This window comes from Neomonachus schauinslandi, chromosome 6 (assembly GCF_002201575.2).
Source record: "Neomonachus schauinslandi chromosome 6, ASM220157v2, whole genome shotgun sequence".
NCBI lineage: Eukaryota > Metazoa > Chordata > Mammalia > Carnivora > Phocidae > Neomonachus > Neomonachus schauinslandi.
In genome coordinates, this window is record NC_058408.1 from 147366606 (window position 1) to 147389297 (window position 22692).

The 22692-nt window shown below is 41.3% G+C and overlaps 1 protein-coding gene across 2 annotated transcripts in view; it reads left to right on the top strand.

Moving 5' to 3' along the window:
* Nucleotides 1–5447: 5447 nt before the first annotated feature.
* Nucleotides 5448–22692, top strand: part of ZRANB1 (zinc finger RANBP2-type containing 1) — a 62278-nt gene continuing 45033 nt past the window's right edge. For both annotated transcript variants that reach the window (XM_044916178.1, XM_021703787.2), the window contains exon 1: nucleotides 5448–5592. The gene's annotated coding sequence lies outside the window, so the exon portion shown is untranslated. The remainder of the gene's footprint in view (nucleotides 5593–22692) is intronic.

The following is a 22692-nucleotide window of genomic DNA, read 5'->3' on the forward strand; positions in this document are numbered from 1 at the left end:
TAAGTGCTTTTAAAATAACACATTAAGAAGCTAGTGGTGGGTCTAATGGCCACCATGGTTTTACAGTTGTGATGGGACTAACGTGTATTTTGAGCTATGTGCAATTGTAATGTGTTGTAAGAAATCTGTGATTTCTGATGGTGCCAAAGCCACAGGTTTGTTAATATTACTGGGGTTTGTTGACTCACGTTGATAATTAATGTAATTTCTTCATTTCAGTTAAACGTTAGTGGAATTGAAGATGTCTTTTCTTCCCATCCGCAGTCACAGACCCCTACAGGGTATGGGGACTCCAGGTGAGGAACTGCTCCCCACTGCCCCCTGACTCTTAGCCCCTTGGTGCAGAGACCAGCACACAGCACGGTGCCTGACACAGCATGATTCCTCCATAAATGTTATCTGAATTAAGTGAAACACAAAGCGGGGAAATTGACATTTGTCCAATACTTAGGATTGTTGCTAGGACTTTTTGTCTCTAATCTCATTGATTCTCTGATTGATTAACTGTCAGAGCAACCCTGGATTTCTCAGATGAGGAAATGGGGGCTCAGGATAGATATGCAGCAGAGCAGAATTTAAACTCTGGTCTGTTTGACTCCAAAGTTCACATTCTTTCCACCCTCACATTGTTGCCTCTTACAAAACTTTTCTAGGTCCAGAGAAAAATACAAGGGAAGTCCTTTCAGGTATTTGATGTCTCCAGACTTCTTAAAAAGATTCAAAAAACTTCAATTCTCTCATAACTTAGTGCCTCTAACTTCCAAGGATACCTAGTTGAGGTTTATGAAAATTTCTTTATCTAGATGTAGGGTGTTTGTTTGTTTGTTTCTATGAGCCTAAATTGTTTGTTTGTTTGTTTCTATGAGCCTAAATTCTTACCCATGGAGATGAGACTAGTCCCAGCCTGGCCAGGACTTGGTTAAATCAAATGAGTGGTATTCTGTTTGATGCCTTACACACATACTTGGCCCTTTCATGAGAGATTTTATCCCAGGCAGGTTTGTGGTTGGTGTCCAGGACGGTCACAGGATAATCCTATAATCTTGTGTTCCACAAAACAGTGTCATTTATTGCATAAGAATGGATCAAGCAGCACTATTATATTGCATTTTCTACTGTAAAGAGATTTTTTTTTTTTAACTGAGAAATCATGTTGATCACATATAGTAAGTGGAAGATACTTTGCAGTTTATGCAACTGACATTTTCTGCAACATGGCTGAGAATTTGTTCTTTTAACAATTGAACTTTCTAGCATTTCTTTTGAGGGAAGCTCACTAATTTTATAAAACCTGCTTCATAGAAGCACAGATGCCCGACAGACCCTAAGCAAGCTGAACCTGTTGTCCTTTCCTTCAGCAGAGTACCTTTCATTTTCCTTATTTGGAAATGTCATCTCCCCTAGGTGGCCTCTGAGGTCTGGCCCCCCGGTTCTGGGTCTGACTCCGGACTTCTCAACCTTGTTGGAGAAAGTGGTTCCTTGTTGCTCTTCTTTCTCCACTCTTCTTGGTTTGCTTCCTCCCAACCTTCGTCCCAACATCCCTCAGTTCTCCTCCAGCTTCCTGGCCCGGCCCTGAGCAGGTGACCTGCACCTGCTGCCTGCAGGAGGAGAAAGGCTATGGAGTCTGCTCTATCACCTCCCTCTGATCAGAATCTCCCCGCACCACTATTTTTTCATGTCGTCTTTCCTTTTGTTTCTGAGAAAGTATGGGCCCTTCTGCCTGCCAAGACAAAGCACTGTGTTCTGGGTTACCTCCCTACTGGATTTGAATCACTTTTTTCCTTCTTTACCTTCTCTGTTTACAAAAGCACACAGATACACTCATTCTTTAAAAAAAAATGTAAAAGAAAACAAAACCTTTCCCTTATTCTTGTTACTCCCTGTGTCTATTATTATATCTCCTGCCTTCTTTACATTGGCAAATGTCTTGGACTGGTAACCTGTAATCTCACTGCTTCAATGCCCACACATGCCTTCAGCTTTTGAAATCTGGCTTCTTTCTCCACCATCCCACTGAGAATGGTTCTCTAGAAGGTCACTAAGCCTCTTGTTTGTCAAACCCAGTGACCTTTTCTCTGTTCTAATTCTGAAGTCTCTAGAATCGGACATTGTTTATTACCATGTTCTTGAGGCTTACTGCCGCTTGGGCTTTGAGAACACTTTTTTTTTTTTTTTTTTTTTTAATCTCCTGTTTTTTCAACCAGTCTTTTCTCCTCCTTTAGAGTTCTTGTTTCCTACTCCTATGACTGTGGTGGTCACTTCTACATAGATAGGCCCTTGACGTTTATCTTCAGCTCTGGCTTATCACATTTCAGACCAGCATTTCCCCTGCTTGCTACACATTTCCTCCTGAGCCCAGGATCTGGACATACCTGATCTCCTCTTCTCTAGTTCCTCTCCCGTGTTTCACACTGTTAACCATTCCACTATCAGCCAGGGTTCTCAGACTTTTGGTTCTTTTGCTTCAGATTCAGACACTGGCAAACCCTGACCCTTCTCCTGCCACCTTATTTCATGTCTGTCCCTCCTTTCCATTCCAACAGCTACTTTGGTTTGGGGTTCTTATTTCTTAATTGGTTTCTTTGTCCCTGTTTCTAGTTCTACCCTAGTTTGTCCCACAGACATTCCAGGTTATATAGCTCCAGTATTGGCACTTTCCTGCCCAAAACCTTTCCATGGCTTTGAACTAGTAAAGGAATTAAGTACAGATGCATCATTTGGCATTCAAGACCTTCGCAATAAGTAAAATGGAAATTTTATTTTCTACGGGTTATTTGGGAAACACCCAAAAGCCAAAACAAACTGTCAACAAAACTATACTGTCCCTACACTTTAGTACAAGAGTTCTAATAAAAAGAACTTTATTTTTTTTAAAATAGTGCATACTTTTTTCCAGCTTTAACATAGAGTCATTTTTGGATTTGCTCTTCCTCTCAATTACAAGGTAATTTTCATTTGAATTTACTTAGCACATTCCACCTCCTATTATAATTATGGTTATTTTTGTCTTGCTCTCTTTCCTATGCTGTAGTCCTTCAGACACAGAATGTGTCTTACTCATCTTTGTCTACTTCTTGTTCCTTGGTGCATGGTGCTTACTTTACGTTTGCTAACTTGAGTGAAGAGTTCATAAGCCTTACCCCAAGAAGATCCCCTTAACAAAATCAACGACAACTCAAACTAAACAAAAACACCGAATTCTGCGGTTCTTGTTGACTCCTAGGTGAGGTGGTTTGCAGCTGAGGTCCAGGAAGGGGAAGCTGGAGGTACTCAGAAGCTCTTAAAATACTTTCAAAGCGAAATGTTGGTTGAACCATTTGTTCTTACATAGTAATGTGCTGTTTAATTTAATCTACAGTTGTTTCAATTATATGTTTGAGAATATGTGTTAAGTTTTGTAGGCAAATGACTGTTGCCGTTTAAACTCAATTTATTGACAAGTCTTTGACCAAATACTGTTCTGGGAAGATGAGGATTGTTGGAAATCTCTGTCACAGGAATGGCTGTGAGGATAAAGTATACCAACATTATGAAAGGTCGTTGGTGAGGGGTAGCTCTACAAGGTATTATTCTTTAGTGGCCATAGTAAGGCTATACACATATCCTTAACTTTTTTTTTTTTTAGAGATTTTATTTATTTATTTGAGAGAGAGAGAATGAGAGACAGAGAGCATGAGAGGGAGGAGGGTCAGAGGGAGAAGCAGACTCCCTGCCGAGCAGGGAGCCCGATGCGGGACTCGATCCTGGGACTCCAGGATCATGACCTGAGCCGAAGGCAGTCGCCTAACCAACTGAGCCACCCAGGCGCCCCTATCCTTAACTTTTTATGAAAATAATACCATGAATAGTTTTACTAAATGAAGTCTCCCAGTTTCACAAATCTAATTAAACTCTCAATCCTTCCTATTGAAGCTGAGGTGTCCAATACAACTGCTAATGACCTTTGACAGTGCTATAGTTCTTCAACAACTTAAAGAGGTCTACAACTTTTATTTTTTTTATTTTTTAAAGATTTTATTTATTTATTTGACAGAGAGAATGAGATAGAGCATGAGAGGGGGGAGGGTCAGAGGGAGAAGCAGACTCCCTGCTGAGCAGGGAGCCCGATGCGGGGACTCGATCCCGGGACTCCAGGATCATGACCTGAGCCGAAGGCAGTCGTCGAACCAACTGAGCCACCCAGGCGCCCGAGGTCTACAACTTTTAAAGAGTTGCTGCACTTTATGGTCTTCCAGATTCTTGAAATACAAATTTGAAGTATGAAAAACTCAAGGCCAAGTCCCACGAAGAAAAACAAAGCTCTTCAGCTGGAAAAATTTGACACACGGGCTTTTAGCACAAGGCTAAATGACTTAACTATTTGGCCATATTTAAAGTAAAAGAAGAAATATACAAAATACATCACCATAGAACATACTCTCTTTGAGACTTGGGCTCTGGGAACTCTCCTGGCAGTACTTTTTCCAGGGGTTGTAATTTAGCCTCTGCCTTAAATTTACAATTTACAGAAAAGGTAATCCTTGCTACAGAAAAGGCAACCGTAAGAGAGCTAGGAGACAGTAGAAGAGAGCGGAAAGCAAAGTCTCCATGGCTTAGATTTAAAAAAATTTTATTTTGCGATAGAATTGGCATAGAATTCCACGGCTTCATCACGCATATTTGTACGTATGTAACATACAAACATATACATACACACATAGAAATGGATAGCCGCCTCGAAGGCAGGGTTCACGTAAAAAAATAGACATTGTAAAAAATAGATCTGTAAAACCCTAAACATTGATCTTCCCAGATGTCTTATAAAGAGTTTGTATTACAGCGAGGCAGAATCTGTCACTGAATAACTCGGGAGCCCTGAGACCCAGGGTTGGGCTTGGAAGTCGGGCGGATCGGTGGCACAGAGCAATGGGAGCCGGCCAGCCGAGGGTCCGCCCCCGGCGCGTCGCCTGCGTCCCCCTGCCCCGAGTACGTCGCACCGCCCTGTCGCCTCTCGGCGTGACCCGCAAAGCGCCCAGAGCCCGCAGCCCGGCCGGCAGCAGCCTCACAATCGGGGCCGGGCGCGGGCATGACGTCACCTCTCCGCGGCCCGCCTCCTGCGCCCGGAAAGAGGCGGCCGCCTATTGGCTGCGCCGCTGGCGGCCTCCGGGCCAATGACAGGGCGGCGAGCGGCGGGGTCCGGCCTTGACGTTGTGCTGCTCGCCGTGGGGTTTATTTGGCTCCGGGGCCCCTCGCCGACGCCATTAGGAGCCGCGGCGGCCGAGGCCGACCCCCTACCACTCTCCCCCCTCTCCCTCCGGAGTGCCCCCCGCCTCCGCGCCTGCTCTCCGCCCCCTCTGCCCCTTCCCCCCCGCCCCCCGGTAGCCGGGAGCCGCGCGCGGGCCCGCGGAGACCATGTCCTGACTGAGGGGAGAGGGCGGAGGCGGCAGCAGCGGGGCGGGCGGCGGCACTGAGGGAGGCGGAGAGGGGCCGGGCTCGGCTCGTCGCCGCGGGCTGCTCGGGGAGTCGCCGCCGCCACCGCCGCCGCCGCCGCCGCCGGGCGCTGAGCATCGGACGGAGAGGAGGAGCAGGAGCTGGAGGAGCTGCCGCCGCCAGGTAACTGGGCCCCGGGAGGGCGCCCCACTGCAGGCCCCTCGCGGCCCCCTCTGCGGCCTGCTCGGCCCCTCGCTCCCTGGAGGCGCCCGGGCCGCCGGGTCTCCGGGGCCGCCCGCCCGCGCCCCCTGGGGCGGTGTCGCGGGCGAGGGGCCCGGTCGGCCGCCGCCGCGCTCGCATCTTGGGCTTTCTCCGTGTGGGGACAGGCCCGGGGCTCTGGGAGGGTGGGTCCGCCGCGCTTGTTTACCGACCATCGAACAGCCGCGGCTGGACGCGCTGCCTGCCTTGCCACCTCTCTTCCGCCAGATTCCCCCCTCCTGCCCCCCAACTTCTTTTCCTGCCACCTACGGGCGGGTGAGTGGGGCTTCGCTCCTACTCTGCAATAGGCCGTAATACTTGGTTCCATCTCCACAAGTTGGTGTTGGTCTCCAAACTTGTATTTCGGCCCTTTAGCCGCTTCCTCTCTGCCTCCCAAGGTGGCCTCCGGTTGGTGCCATTTCTACGAAAATAGAGGTGGGGGGCGACGGGGCTGGGCTGGGGAGGAGGAGTTGGAACTAGGGGAAGGATCGTCTGCCCCTCGCTCGCAATAACAGTTGTTCAGTGCAAGTATCTTGTTATTTTCTCCGCAGTGGTTTGGTATGGGTTATTTCACAGACAAAAGGATTGTAACGAATACTTGGCGTTAAGCGCAAGGGACAGGCAGTTTGGGATCACCCTGGAAGTTTGAATCGGCCCATTATCTTTGAGATACGCTGGTGTTTTGAAACACTCTGACTGAGAATTTTGAGTTTCTGTCGATTGAGTCTCCTTTTCCATTAACTCCATAGACTATCAGGTTAAGGGCCATCCTCTCTACTCTGTATTTTGGTCTCTTTCCTCACGGTATGATTTATGGTATTGTCAATACATTTAACGTACGAGAATATTGTTTTAGGAATACAGCTGAGAAACCCTTAAGTCTTGGAAACCTTATATAATGAGTGGTTCTTCTCCCTGTGGTCTTTTAGTTGACTTTATCACTTGTGCGACCTCAAGGGTACCCCTGTTTTGATCAAACATGGATGACTCAGTGTACAAATCATACGCCAGGGGAAACCATAAAAATTTTTGATCTTGGTTTGTGCCAAGGGCCTTGGAAAAGTCACATAAACTGTGTTTGTGAAAAATAAAGCTGAATCTCGTCTCCTGGTTATTATTAATTAAATGAGGTAATTCTAAGATATGCATTCACTTACTTATACTAAAATTTCATGACATTGGTTTTATTGGGCTATTAGGGAAACTAAGAGGACAGTGCTGACACATTTTAATCTTTGGGGAGGATAGTTGAATGTCATGAGGGATTTTTATTTCTGTTGATGTTTCAACACCTTTTATTTTTTTTTTTTTTATTTTTTTATTTTTTTTTTAAAGATTTTATTTATTTATTTGAGACAGAGAGAATGAGAGACAGAGAGCATGAGAGGGAGGAGGGTCAGAGGGAGAAGCAGACCCCCCGCTGAGCAGGGAGCCCGATGCGGGACTCGATCCCGGGACTCCAGGATCATGACCTGAGCCGAAGGCAGTCGCTTAACCAACTGAGCCACCCAGGCGCCCCTCAACACCTTTTATTAATGCTTCAGAATATTGGGACACTCAGAGCATTGAGACACTCATTTAGTTACTCTTGAAATGTGCCTGGGTTAGTATGATGAACTCATTCTTGGTTGTGTATTTGCAACTTATGGCCCCAATCCGCCTCTGTACACTGATAAGGGTTACGGCATATTATCACGTTTAAGGGCTAAGGGTTAAAACAGTTACTGAACTCACGATCCAGTTGTACGGTATTTGAGGTAAATTGCCTACGATGTGTAATTGATATAGTGAGGGCTGTTCAATGTGCTTTACCCTTACATTTTATAATAAGTGGAAACTTTAAATGGGAGTTGGAAAAGTAGAGCACTTAGGTTTTTGTTTAACTTGGTTAAATTTTATTATTTGAGCATTGCTGCTGCCTCCTTTCTCCTCCAGTAATAAACTCTTAGGCCTGGGCTTTGAGCACATTTTCTCCCAGTGATATGCAGTCTCATTTGGAATATTTGTGCTTGCTTATGCTTTGGGTAAATAATACCTTGAACAATTTAACACTCTCATCCCCTCACAACATAAAAACTTCCAGAACACTCATTACATGCAAAGTAAGGTTTAAGCTTCTTGGTGTGGTGGTGAAGTTTCTTTGTAACCTGGCCCTGATCCACTTCAGTCTTAACTCTTTTTTCTTCCCTTTGTGGATTCTTAGTTCTAGCCAAACTAATTTGTTAGTTGCTGCTGTGAAGTCCCTCCTCTTGGCCTTTCTTTGTGCCTTTTTTTCTGTTTGAAACCCTCTTCTGCAGTATTCATGGATATTCTCTTTACTTTGGGCCCAGTTGAGTCCTGTCTCTTGAGAAGTCTTTTGGACTACAACCTCAAGGGATTTATTCACTTCTTTTTTTGTGTGGGACTTTTTTTTTTTTTTCTTAGCATATGCTAGGCTGGATTTCAATATATCTTTTTATGTTTTTATTCTACTTCCCAATAAGATTTTAAGACCTCTGAGAAATGGGTATGAATTCTTTTTCTGTGAAGACTGTATATTCAGCACTGGAATATGGATATATGATCTGACAAAGTATTTTTGGTTATAGAAATGTTCTGGGATATGCTGTTCATAGTCTTCTAAGTTGTGAGGTTTCTGGGATTTTGATGATTTATGAAATAAAATATTTGAAGTTATGTCTGTCTCTTAAATTTTTTTTTGTCAGTGTGTTTATTTCTATTATTAGTGTGGTTTTCTTCCTGTAGAGAATGCGCAACGATTTGGTAATGATGATGTATCATTCAAATAAAAATAAGTACTGCAGTTCTGTAGTTTACTTCAGATTTGAGTCTTGTGCAGTTACTTGGGTTTGAGTTTGGCACCAGTAACACTAAGGGAGGTCATTCCATGCTTGTATACTGGTAGCATTTAGCATCATGAGAAGGAGAAAATAATCTGTAGTCTGTTTGCATCCTTAACCTCAGATGTTGGCAGTGTGTGTCATTGATGATGAGGCGGATGAGACACAGGAGAATGTGTGATTCACTGTTACCTGTCAACACTGTTGGAAGAAAACACAAACAAGCCTGTCCATGGTATTTTTGTATACCAAGGATAACATGTATAATTATATAGTACATGGGTGGGTGCTCATGTAGTCGGAAAATGTTTCTGTCGTGTGTGTGAGTAGGAGGCTTGGTATTTTATGGATACATAGTCTCTTAGCAGTAAACAAATCTTGGTTTATCCATTGCATGTATGTGGAAACTTGTCCTCTTCTTCCAGTTCATCAAAACATTTCATTTTTTCCTTGTAATTGATTTTTTTTTAGAAAGTAGCTTACATAGGGCGCCTCGGTGGCTGTTGGTTAAGCGACTGCCTTCGGCTCAGGTCATGATCCTGGAGTCCCGGGATCGAGTCCCGCATGGGGCTCCCTGCTCAGCAGGGGGGTCTGCTTCTTCCTCTGCCCTCTTCCCTCTCCTGCTCTCTGTCTCTCATTCTCTCTCTCAAAAAAAAAAAAAAAAAAAGAAAGTAGTTTACATAAAAACTGTTTTTTAAGCTTCAGAAACCTTTTTAGCATAAATCGAAGCTGAAGTTAGTCTGTTAAGAAACTTTGCAAACATATTAAGCATTTTTACTTAGGCTATTTGCATTTGTAAAAGGCACTTCCATGGAGTTGATACCGGTAATTTTACCACTTGAGAAATCTGGATCAGTAAGCATTCTTTGCTTTCTGGGAGGGTGGTATTTTGGTTAAGATGCAATTTTTGACAAGAGCCATCAGTTTGGGGCGCCTGGGTGGCTCATTCGGTTAAGCGTCTGCCTTCTGCTCAGGTCGTGATCCCAGGATCCTGGGATCTAGTCTCACATTGGGCTCCCTGCTCAGCGGGGAGTCTGCTTCTCCCTCTCCCTCTGCACCCCCACTTGTGTACACGCACTCTTTCTCTCGCTCTCAAAATCTTTAAAAACATTTTTTTTTGAATTTTTGGATTTTAAAATGGATGTTGGTCAGGTAAATTGAATATAAAGTTGATAATTTTTCAGCTGCCTAGTGAATTTAACTTTTCAGTAATGAAAAAACTAATTTCCTTTATTTTTATTGTTCCTGTATTGAGGGCAGGCTGTCTCACTCTCTCCTTAATCAACACAGCATAATTTTGGCTTTTCACCATTCGGTAAGTCAAAATTTTATGTGGCTTGAATGCTCGTAAATAAAAGAATATTTGCAGGCATAAAGCTTGTGGGAATCAGTTGCGTATCTTTCCACTTTTTTTCTTAATTTTAAAGTAACAGTTTCATTGAAGTTTATTTCATATACTATGAAATTCACTTTTTTTTTTTTTTAAGATTTTATTTATTTGAGAGAGAGAAGTGCGTGTGTGAGCTGGGGGGTGGGGGCGAGGGGCAGAAGCAGAGGTATAAGCAGGCTCCCAGCTGGGCAGGGAACCCCACCTGGGGCTTCATCCCAGGACCCTGGGATCATGACCTGAGCTGAAGGCAGACGCTTAACCAACTGAGCCACCCAGGTGCCCTGAGATTCACCCTTTTAAAAAGAAGTATATAATTCATTGGTTTTTAGTGTATTCACAAAGTTGTGTAGCCATCACCACTCTCCAGAACATTTCATCACCCCAAAAACTGTACCCATCAGCCAGTCATTCCCTCTTTTGCCCCAGTTCCTGGGAACCACTAATCTTTCTGTCTCTATGGTTTTGCCTATTCTGTACATTTCATGTAAGTGGAATCAATCATACAATATGACCTCTTTTATGTCTGGCTTCATTCACTTAGCATAATGTTTTCAAGGTTTATCATGTTGTAATTAACATGTATTGGTACTCTTTTTATGGCTGGATAATTAATATTGTATGGATATACCACATTTTGTTTGTGTTTATCCATTGGTTGATTGACGGACGTTTAGGTTGTTTCTACATTTTGGCCGTTACGAAGTATGCTGCTATGAATAACTGTGTACAAGTGTCTGGGTGGACATAAGTTTTCATTTCGCTTGGGTATATGCCTGGGAATAGAATTGCTGGGTCATATGGTAACTCTGTCAAATTGCAGCAATACACTTTGATTGGGATTCTGAAGGGAGGACATCATTTCTGTGATTTTTAACAAAAACACTTCTAAATCCTTTGCTTTTTTTGGTCAGGGTGGGTAATATGTTATTATAAATTTTTATTATAAAAACTCATTTTTTGGTGTTTAGTGAAGCCAGAGTTTGTTTTCACATGGGAACTACAGTAATTTGCAATTTTTGACTAATTTTTTTTTGAAATGCTATCCATTCAGTAAATACCAGTAGAATATTTCGTTGCTTTTTATTGCCTAAATGATGAGTAAGTGACTGTTGCAGAGCAAACACTGTTTATAGAGACATAAAGGTGAATTTTCACAGGCAGTCATTGGAGACAAACCATAATTCACAAAACTAAGTACTGTGAAGTGGTAAAGAAGTGACTGAATTAGCACAAGTTAGGTATGGGTCAGGAAGGGCTTTACAGAGATGGGAACATTTACGCTGGTCCTTGCAGAAGTAATAGGTTTCTGAAACTGGGTAAGATGGGGGTTGGGAAGGGGCAAGCATCCGGTGCAGAAGCAAACCTGTGTGTGAGGGTATGGAGACGTGAAAATTACATGTCCTGTTTAAGGACCACCAGAGGCTTCAGGATAGCTAAAGCATGTGGATGAGGTTGGTAAGGCACTCCTCTTATACAGTCCTTACCTCACTTTCCCCAGAGCTAGTATTGTGGGGCTGGGAATCAGAAAGGTGGAGTGATCCTCTTCAGTATGGATCATCTTCACAGATAGGAAGAGAGAGTTCTGTCTCCCCACTCCATCTCTGTCTTTCTTTGTGTGTATGGTGGGATATATGAGGGATATTTATTAAGTTGAAAATCTGAAGGCATTGTTTTTATATAAATTCATCTAGCAGATTAATTTTTGGGCACCTACTGTGTGTTCTGAAGTTGTTCAAGATTTTCAAAAAGTAGATTAAATAAAACACTGTTACTGAAATTAAAACATTTAATAATGACCTAGTCACTGTTCAAAAAGCAACCATACTGGATGTTGAGATACCCAGGTGAACAAGACTTGTATTTACATTCCTGTATGGAGAGGCAGCCTAGGAGCAAACAAGGAAAAAAACCAGATAGTGGTAAGTGCCATGCAGATAACGCAAGCAGGGTGATTTGGTGGATGTGACTGAGTGGTCAGGGAAAATCTTTCTTTGGAGGTAGTGTTTAAACCTAGATCTCAGTGATGACAGCTGGCCATATGAAAATCTGGGGATAGAGCGTTCAAGGCAGGAGAGATTTCAAATATAAAACTCTTAACATGAGATCGAGCTTGCTGGTAAAAGGGAACAGAATGAACTCCATTTTTATGTAGAGATTTTTAAGAAAGGCTGCTTTTAATTTTATTCTGAGTGGATTGGGAAGCCATTAGAGGATTTTAAATCCTTGTGTTGTGATCTGGTTTACATTTCTTTTTTTTTTTTTTTAAAGATTTTATTTATTTATTTGAGAGAGAGAGAATGAGAGACAGAGAGCATGAGAGAGAGGAGGGTCAGAGGGAGAAGCAGACTCCCTGCTGAGCAGGGAGCCCGATGCGGGACTCGATCCCGGGACTCCAGGATCATGACCTGAGCCGAAGGCAGTCGCTTAACCAACTGAGCCACCCAGGCGCCCCTGGTTTACATTTCTAAAGAATCCATCTGGCTTTTATGTAAGGATGGTGGATAGATTAGAAAGCAGTGAGAATAGTGGGGAGGTTTTTCAGTAATCGACAGGAGAGTTGATGGTGCCTGGGACTAGGGGTTCACACCTAGGGGATTCTGGAGGAAGATCAAGATTCTGGGACTTGTTTTGGAGGTGGTGTCAGTGTCAGTGCTTTGTGGTAGCTAGGGACAGTGGCTACAGTCAGCCTGTCTTGTCACCTAATTACTCATGTTTTATTCTGGGGAAAAGTTTGTGTAATCCTGGAAGGCTCTGGTACACTAATGAGAAAAAACCGGAGTCAGAATTTGGGGTTTACTTCTTAAAGCTTTGTGACCCTGGGCAAGTCATTTTACTTTTCCTGGAGCCCTGGATTCCTTGTCATTAAAATGAATATACTTGTACCTCAGGGAGATTCTAGGGTATCTTAGGGGAGAATACCTGAGGGTTCTTAGGATTAAGGGAAATAATGTAAGTGTTCTGTGGCCTAAAGCTCCATACATAATTTAAGGTGGTGTTATTTCAAGCTGGCAATTGTTGGTAGTATTAATTATGGGATGTGGATCTTGAGGTTATTGGTTTTAGTACCTACTTAAAGACAGGTGTGGCATTATTAGCGTAATTTTTTTCAATGAAGACCTTTGGGTCTTAATCATTTCGCCAGTATCCGAGATTCAGTAAGAGGTGGAGAGGGACTTGAATTTGCGTCTAAGAAGTGCAGTACATTTTCCTGTATATGGGAGAAATAAGTATAAATATCAAGAGATGGAACTGATCTTTCCATAGTAGATTAAAGTAGATTTCACCTTAACACTTTGGTGAAAGGCACTAGTAAATCACTAAAGGAAAATATTGTAGGATATTCTTGAAGCGCGTGTCTGTTTGTGTTTCTGTGGTGGAGCAGATACTTAAAAGACCTGTCAGGAAGGGCCTTTGATACCCTGTTTAGGATTTTTAACTTTAGTAGGATGCTCTTGAAAATTTCAGAGCTGCAGAACAGCAACATCAGATTTTTTGTCTTTTCCTTTTTTTTTTTTAAAGATTTTATTTGCGCGCACATGCACGCGAGAGACAGAGAGAGAGAGAGAAGCAAGCTCCCTGCTGAGCAGGGAGCCCGATGCAGGGCTCCATCCCAGGACCTTGGGATTATGACCTGAGCTGAAGGCAAACGCTTAACTGACTGAGCCACCCAGGCGCCCCTCTTTTCCTTTTTTGACCACTCTGGTAGAGATGTGGAGTAAGAAGGTAGGAAAACCAGTTAGAAAAATAGTTGAGGAAAGAAATGATGAGCTAGGGCTTGGTGATAGGGATGGAAAGAAGGGCTAGTTCTTGAGAAAGGCTTAGGGTATATGAGGCAGATTTATTCTCTGATAAAAGGACTCTTCTATACCTATTGCATGGTTTTTATCAGGATAAAAATAATGTATGTGAAAGTATTTTGTAAATAGTAAGATTTATTGTGTGATGTGGATATATATAAATAACAAATATATATTCTCCCCAGAACTGTTTGAAAATCAGTTGCAGACATGATACCCCTTTATCCTTAAATATTTCAGTGTATATTTCTTTCTTTTTAAAATTTTTTTTATTTATTTGAGACAGAGAGAACGAGAGAGAGAGAGCACATGAGAGGGGGGAGGGTCAGAGGGAGAAGCAGACTCCCTGCCGAGCAGGGAGCCCGATGCGGGACTCGATCCAGGGACTCCAGGATCGTGACCTGAGCCGAAGGCAGTCGCTTAACCAACTGAGCCACCCAGGCGCCCCTCAGTGTATATTTCTTAAAAATCACAGGCTTTCTGCTACATAACCACAATATAATGATCAAAACAGGAAATTAACATTGTATGATTTTATGTAATTCTTAATAAGAGTCTACAAATCTTTTTTTTTAAGATGCAGGTTTTATTATTTATGTATTTTTGAGTAATACCTACACCCAACATGGGGCTCGAATTTACAACCCCAAGATCAAGAGTTGCATGCTCTACCAACTGAGCTAGCCAGGTGCCCCAAGATTCTATAAATCTTACTCAAATTTGGCACTTACTCCATTAATGTTCTTTATAAAGGCAAAAGAAAATCTCAGATTATGTGTTGCAGTCTTTTGTCATTTTTTTAAAAAGATTTTATTTGTCAGAGAGAGTGCGCACAAGCAGGGGGAACTGCAGGCAGAGGGAGAAGCAGGCTCCTTGCGGATGTGGGACAGGACCCTGGGATCATGACCGGGGCCGAAGGCAGATGCTTAACGGACTGAGCCACCCAGGCGCCCCCAAAGGGTGATTTTCTAATCCAGTTACTTTTTGCATTTATTAGTTGGATTTTTACTGTAAGGAGGAGCTTTCTCTTATTTACTTATTTGTGTGTTTATCAGTGTCTGTGTAGACTTACAGATTTTTATTTTAGTCAGTTTTTTAAAATCTTTATTGTCGGGGTGCTGGCTCAGTCTGTTGAGTGCCTGACCCTTGGTTTCAGCTCAGGTCGTGATCTCAGGGTCCTGGGATCAAGCCCCGCATCTGGTTGGCTCTGTGCTCAGCGTGGAGTGTGGTTGAGGGATTCTCTTCCCCTCCATGTCCTTCCCGCTCTGCTCCTCCTCCCCTGCTTGTTCTCTCTTTCTCTCCTCTAAAATAAATAAATAAATAAAATCTTAAAAAAATAAAAAAAAATTTGTCATTGTTTATGGTGATGCTAAAGTTGATCCAGATTTGGTCACTGGCAGCTTTTCCTACCAATTTCTGTGTCTTTTTGTTTTTTTAATTTAAGATTTTTGGTGTGACTATATTTCAAATTTGGTTTTATTTTTTAGAACAGCTTTAGGTTCAAACCAAAAGTTACTGTAGCCTTTTTAAAACTATCATTCTTTGAGAGCTGATTTTTTTTTTTTTAAAGATTTTATTTATTTATTTGACAGAGAGAGGCACAGCGAGAGAGGGAACACAAGCAGGGGGAGTGGGAGAGGGAGAAGCAGGCCTCCCGCCGAGCAGGGAGCCCGATGTGGGGCTCGATCCCAGGACCCTGGGATCATGACCTGAGCCGAAGGCAGACGCCCAACGACTGAGCCACCCAGGCGCCCCTGATTTTTTTTTTAAAGAAAATGTTTCCTGTGGACTTAAAAAGAAACATTAAGCAGATTTTAAAAAATAGACTTTATTTTTAGAGCGGTATAGTTTCATAGCAAAATTGAGCAGAAAGTATAGAGAGTTCTCCTATATCCCTTGCCCCAACACATGCATAGCCTTCCCCAACATCAATCACAACAGAGTGGTACATTTGTTACAGTTGATGAATTATTATCAACCAGACTCCATAGTTTACGTTAAGGTTCACTTTTAGTGTTGTCATTCTATATATGTCAAAACCCATAAAATGTACAAGTATCCACCATTATAGTGTCATACAGCATATTTTCACAACCCTAAAATCCTCTTTGTTCTGCCTGTACATTCTCCCCTCCCCACAACCCCTGGCAACCATTGATCTTTTTACTCTCTCCTTAGTTTTGCTTTTTCTAGAGTATCATGTAGTTGGAATTACACAGTATATAGTGATTTCATATTGGCTTCTTTCATTTAGTAATAGGCATTTAAGGTTCGTCTGTGTCTTTTTATGGCTTGATCCGTCACTTGTTTTTAGTGCTGAATAGTATTTCATCGTACCACAGTTTATCCATTCACCTCAGATCATGTGTCGCACCTACTGAAGGACATCTTGGTTGCTTGCAAGTTTTGGCTGTTACGAATAACATCTGTATGCAGACTTTTGTGTGGACATAAGTTTTCAACTGCTTTGGGTAAATACCAAGGTGCACGGTTGCTGGATTGTATGGTAAGAGCATGTGTAGTTTTGTAAACTGTCAAACACTGTTCCTAAGTGACTATACTATTTTGCATTCCCATCAGTAATGAATGAGAGGTCTTGTTGCTCTATGTCCTCGCTAGCATTTGGTGTTACCAGTGTTCTGGATTTTGGTCGTTCCAATAGGTGTGTAATGGTACCTAATTGTTATTTTAATTTGCAGTTTCCTCTTGACCTAGGATATTGAGCATTTTTTCATGTGCTTATTGGCCATCTGTAGATGTTCCTTCGTGAGGTTTGTCTGTTTAGATCTTTTGCCCATGTTTTAATTGGATTGCTTGTTATTGTTAAAGTTCAAGAGTTCTTTGTATATTTTGGATAACAGTCCTGTAGCAGATAGGGCTTTTGCAAATATTTTCTCCTGTTTTCTGGCTTATCTTTTCATTCCCTTGACAGTGTGTTTTGCAGAGTGGAAGTTTTTAATTGTAGTAAGAAATACTTCAGAAAGTATTTTTCATGGTATTTTATCTAAAAAGTCATTGCCATAGCTAAGGTCATCTAGATAACCTTTTATTTTGTCTTCTAGGAATTTTATAGTTCTTCATTTTACATTTAGGTCTGTGATCCATTTTGCGTGAATTTTTGTGAAGGATGTGAGGTCTGTGTCTAGAGTAAATTCTTGGCATATGGGTGTCTAGTTGTTCCAGTGCCTTTTTTTTTTTTTTTTTTTTTGAAAAGACATCTTTTCTCCATTGTGTTGCCTTTACTCCGTTGTCAGAGATCAGTTGACTATATTTGTAGGTCTCTTTCTGGGCTCTGTTCTATCCCATTGACTTGTCTGTTTTGCAAATAACACACTGTCTTGATTATTGTAGCTTTATAGTAAGTTTTGAAGTTAGGGGTATCAGTTCTCAGACTTTGTTTTTTTTTTTCTTCAGTACTTTGTTGGCTATTCTGGAAATTATGATTCTCCATATAAACTTAGAGTTGCTTTGTTGATACCCACAGAAGAACTTCCTGGCATTTTGATTGGGATTGCATTGAATCTCTTGATGAAGTTGGGAAGAAGTGAGATTTTGACAGTTTTGAGTCTGCCCTTCCATGAACATGGAATAATAATCCATTTCTTTAGTTCCTCTTTGATTTCTTTCATCAGAGTATTATAGTTTTTCTCATATAGGTCTTGTATGTGTTTTGTTAGATTTATACCAAGTATTTCACTTTTGGGGGATGCTGGTGTAAATGGTGATAATGTTTTTAATTTCAAATTCTGTTTGTTCATTGTGTTATATAGGAAAGCAGTTGACTTTGGTATATTAACCTTGTATCCTGCAACCTTGTTATAATCACTTATTAGCTCTAGGCGTCATTTTGTTGATTTTTTTGGGTTTTCTATATAGACAGTCCTATCATCTGTCAATAAGGACAGTTTTATTTTTCTTCCCAATTTGTGTACTTTTAAAATTTTCTCCTACAGCATTAGCTAGAATTTCCAATTTGATGTTAAAAGGAATGGGGAGAGGGAACATTTTGCCTTATTACTGATCTTAGTAGAAAAGTTTCTAGTTTTTCACCATTAAATATGATGTTAGCTGTAGGTTTTTTGTATATGCTCTTTACCATGTTGAGGAAGTTCCCCTCTATTTCTAGTTTGCTGAGAGTTTACCCCCCGCTCCATGAATGGTTGTTGGATTTTGTCAAATGCCTTTTCTGCGTGTATTTGTGTGATCTTGTGGTTTTTTTCTTTTTCGGTGTGTTGATATGAAGGATTACCTTAATTGATTTTTTGAATATTGAACTAGACTTGCATATCTGGGATAAACCCCACTTGCTTGTGGTGTATAGTTCTTTCTATACATTGTTGGATTTGATTTGCCAATATTTTCTTGAGGACTTTTGCATCTTTGTTCATGAGAGACATTGAAAAGACAGGTTTTTATCACTTTTTAACTTTTAGTTTTCTGAAGTTTGTGTGATATTCACCTGTGCAAGTTTAAGATGAAATAAACTTTGGTTCATATTTTGATAGATTTTCTCTATTTTATGAACTGTACCTACAAGTTGTAGAAAGAAGCTGTATTTGTAAGTGTTCCAAATGTTTTAACATTGCTTCTCAAACACAAATGTTTTATTTATTATTAGACTCAATAGTCATAAAATTATTCTGTAAAATTACTACAGAAGTTTGAAAATGCTTACTGTCAATTTTTCTACAGACTGGTAAACAGTTTGTAGACTATCACAGGCTCCTGGACCATGGTTTGAGTAGCAGTCTGAATATTATACAGTGTACTGCTTCTTGCTCCTTTTCTTTTTAAGATTTTATTATTTCAGAGAAGAGAGCACGCGCGTGGGGGGCGGGGGCAGAGGGAGAGAGAGAATCTTAAGCAGATTCCATGCTGAGTGCAGAGACCGACGTGAGGCTCCTTCCCAGGACGCTGAGATCACAGCCTGAGCTGAAACCAAGAGTCCACTGCTTAACTGACTGCGCCACCCAGGAGCTCCTCCTGCTCTTTTTCTAATAGTCTGAGCCTTAATTCTCAGTCTTGAACAGCATTTTTACTTTCCTGATAGATTTTAAAATTTTTCATTATGAAAAGCTTCCAGCACACATACACACATATATATATAGACTAGAAAAATGAATTCTCATGTATCTGTCACCCATGTACTAACACATGGCCAGTCTTGTTTCATATATGTTCCTCTTCCTCCCAATGGAGTATTTTAAAGCAAATTCTAGACATTTTACAGCACTGTAAATATTTCCAGTAAGAGAAAAGGACTTTTTTTTTTTTTTAAGAAAGGGAGGGGGCGTGAGAGGCAGACAAGAGACAGAGAGGGAACCTTAAGCAGGCTCCATGCCCAGTGCTGAGCCTGATCTCGATCTCACAAACCTGAGATTTTGACCTGATCCGAATTCAGGAGTTGGACACTTAAACTAACTGAGCCACTCAGCTGCCCTGGAAAGGACTTTTTTTTTTTTTTTTTTTTAAAAATTTTTATTTATTTGAGAGAGGCAGAGAGAGAAAGCATGAGAAGGGGGAGGGTCAGAGGGAGAAGCAGAGTGGGGAGCCCGATGTGGGCCTTGATCCTGGGACTCCAGGATCGTGACCTGAGCTGAAGGCAAGATGGTTAACCAACTGGGCCACCCAGGCGCCCTGAAAAGAACTTTTTTTTTTTTTTTTTTTTAAAGATTATTTATTTATTTGACAGAGAGATAGAGAGCACAAGTAGGCAGACTGTCAGGCAGAGGGAAAGGGAGAAGCAGGCTCTCTGCTGAGCAGGGAGCCCGATGCGGGGCTTGATCCCAGGACCCTGGGATCATGACCTGAGCCGAAGCCAGCTGCTTAACCAACTGAGCCACCCAGGCGCCCCCTGAATAGGACTTTTTTAAGAGCATAGGTACCATGCTGTTAATCACACCTTAAAATTTTTCATAATTTCTTAATAACAAATCAGCGTTCAAGTTAATTTTTAACATGTATTTAAATTTTAATACACAACCCCACACACAGGAGTTTGCTGATTGCATCTCCATGGAATCAGTTCTATCTCCTATAATCCTGTAAACCGGTAATTAGATCTGGAAGCTTGATCTTATTCAGGTTTGATAACTATTATTATTTGGCACAAGTAATTCATAGGTGGTATGGTATATGAATGTTTGATAGCTTTATTTTAAGAATAAGTTTTTGATACTGCTTACATCTGTTAAGTGATTATTAACTTAATATTAGTATGTATTTTAAAAATTGGGCTTGCCTACCAGAACTTAATAACAAATGGAGCAGGGAAAAGTTAAGAAAATGCTTCATTATTTCTGGAAATAGAGTATTTGCAAAATTCAGTAAACAAGATTTGAAAGTGAGTCTTTACATAGAAGAATATTGAGACTCTTTGGTAATTACAGTTTAGTATGTGGGATGGAGATTCTCGAGATTATCTTAATTCATTTTTTTTTAACAGGTGAGAGAGTTGAGGCTCTAAGATAAAATTGACTTACTCGCTATCTCACAGTCTTTGCTTTCCTTTAAAAAAGGGACATGTATGTATAGGCGCTGCCGTTCATACACATATGTCATTTGGGGAGATCCTCCGTTTTTCGGTTGTCTAAATGAAAATGGAAGCCTTTTCTATAATTTTAATCGACATACTGTGATTTCTTTAGTAATCTGGATTTAGTGTATTAGTTTAAGGGAAGTCAGGCTGTTTTTTTGTTTTTTTAAGATTTATTTATTAGAGAGAGAGCACTAGCGGGAAGGGCAGGGACAGCGAGAGAGAATCTCAAGCAGACTGTGGGGCTTGATCCCATGACCCCGAGATCATGACCCGAGCCAAAAGCAAGAGTCAGGATGCTCAACTGTGCCACCCAGATGCCCCCAGGCTGGCTTTAATAATATTTTCTTTCTCAGGGATTAAATAAAATAAAAATAAAATAAAATAACAAAATAAAAACACAAAATAAAAAATAAAATAAGAAAATAAAAAACCCAAAAAATCCCTTAAGGTATTTTATAGTAGAGAACCATGGTGAATATTTCCAGGTGGTTTTTTTTTTTTTTTTTTTTACTCGTTTTTAAATGCTAAATTTATTTTTTTTTTTTTTTTTAAATTTTTTTTTTTTTTTTTAAAGAGAGGGAGGTGGGGGAGGGGCAGAGGGAGAGAGAGAGAATCCCAAGCAGGGCTCAGTCTCACGACCCTGAGATCATGACCTAGCCAAAATCAAGAGGCAGATGCTTAACTGACTGAGCCACCCAGGTGCCCCTTACAAATAATTTTGCTTATTGCTCAACTTTTTAAAGATTTTGTAGTAGTTCTCAATCTAGATATGCTGTGGGAATATTCTCTGTAACTTTATTTATTTATTTAAAAGATTTTATTTATTTGAGGGAGAGAGAGAAAGCAAGAAAGAGAGAGCACACAAGCAGAGGTAGAGGCAGAGGGAGAAGCCGACTCCCCGCTGAGCAGGGAGCCTGATGCGGAACTCCATCCAGGACCCTAGGATCGTGACCTGAGCCGAAGGCAGACGTTTAACCACTGAGCCACCCAAACGCCCAATTCTGTGTAATTTTAAAAAGCAAAAATTGGAGCAAAATGTATGTTAAATAAGTTTTTCTAAGTTTTCTCATTTAAACATAATCTGTCATAGTCATCCTAGGAAGGGACTGCTTAGTGAGAAACTCATTGCCATTCATTAATAGTCCAGATTCTGGATAATTGGAATAAGTGACTATGGGCTGCAGTATAAATGTGTATTTGTTATGTAATGTGTATAGTACCGACTTTGGAGCCAGAATCCCTTGCTGTGCCACTTAGTAGCTTTGTGACTTTGGGCAAGTTTCTCAACTTCTCTGTTCTGTTTCCAGTCTTTAAAATTGGAGACAATACTAGTACCTGTTTCATAGGGTTCTGAGGATTAAAGTAGTTAATGTATATGCACAGTGCTTAGAACATGTGTAACATGCTGTAAATGCTTAAGTTTTAGCTGTTTTCTTAGTTGGACAAGGCTGATCCCGACAAAATTGTGAGGAAGACAGAGTTGACTTAGACGTTCATCCACCTCTAATGATTGGGTAAGCAGTGCCGTTAGCCTTCTGCTGTCTTTGGCATTCCTTCCCAGGTTGCCCTTTGCTAAACCTTTGCCTGCTTGTTCTCCTTGTCCCTGCAATGTAAACCTAAATTACAAAATCCCCATCCTATTTTCCTGTTAGTCATTACACTAGGAATCATGAGAAAAATGATTGAGTTGAATGACTTTACATTATTAATAAATAACATTTGTGAATAACTTGGGTTTATAAAATAAGTTTTTTTTCTTTTTAAGATGTCATTTTTAAGTAATCTCTACACCTACCGTGGGGCTTGAACTCACAACCCTGAGATCAAGAGTCACATGCTCTACCGACTGAGTCAGCCAAGCACCCCATATAAATAAGTGTTTTAATTAAAATAACTTTAGTGGATTGGAAGTTAGGGAAAATAACAAATTTGAGCAAAGTTGAAGTATTGGGAAAAATATATGGTAGCTCTGAGTTGGTTTTGCCTTGGAATATTTCATCCATTTGGTTCCCTCTGCTTTTCACATCCCTCCCCTCTCTCTCTTTCTCTCTTTCTTTCAAAGATTTTATTTTTTTATTTTTATTTTTTTTTAAGATTTTATTTATTTGACAGAGAGAGACAGCGAGAGAGGGAACACAAGCAGGGGGAGTGGGAGAGGGAGAAGCAGGGTTCTCGCTGAGTGGGAAGCCTGATATGGGGCTCGATCCCAGGACCCTGGGATCATAGCCCGAGCTGAAGGCAAATACTTAACGACTGAGCCACCCAGGCGCCCCTCAAAGATTTTATTTATCAGAGAGAGAGAGAGAGAGCACTAACAGGAGGGAGGGGCAGAGGGAGAGAGAGAAGCATACTCCCCGCTGAGCAGGGAGCCCAACATGGGCTTGGTCCCAGGACCCTGGGATCATGACCTTAGCATGACATGAGCCGAAGACAGACGCTTAACCAACTGAGCCACCCAGG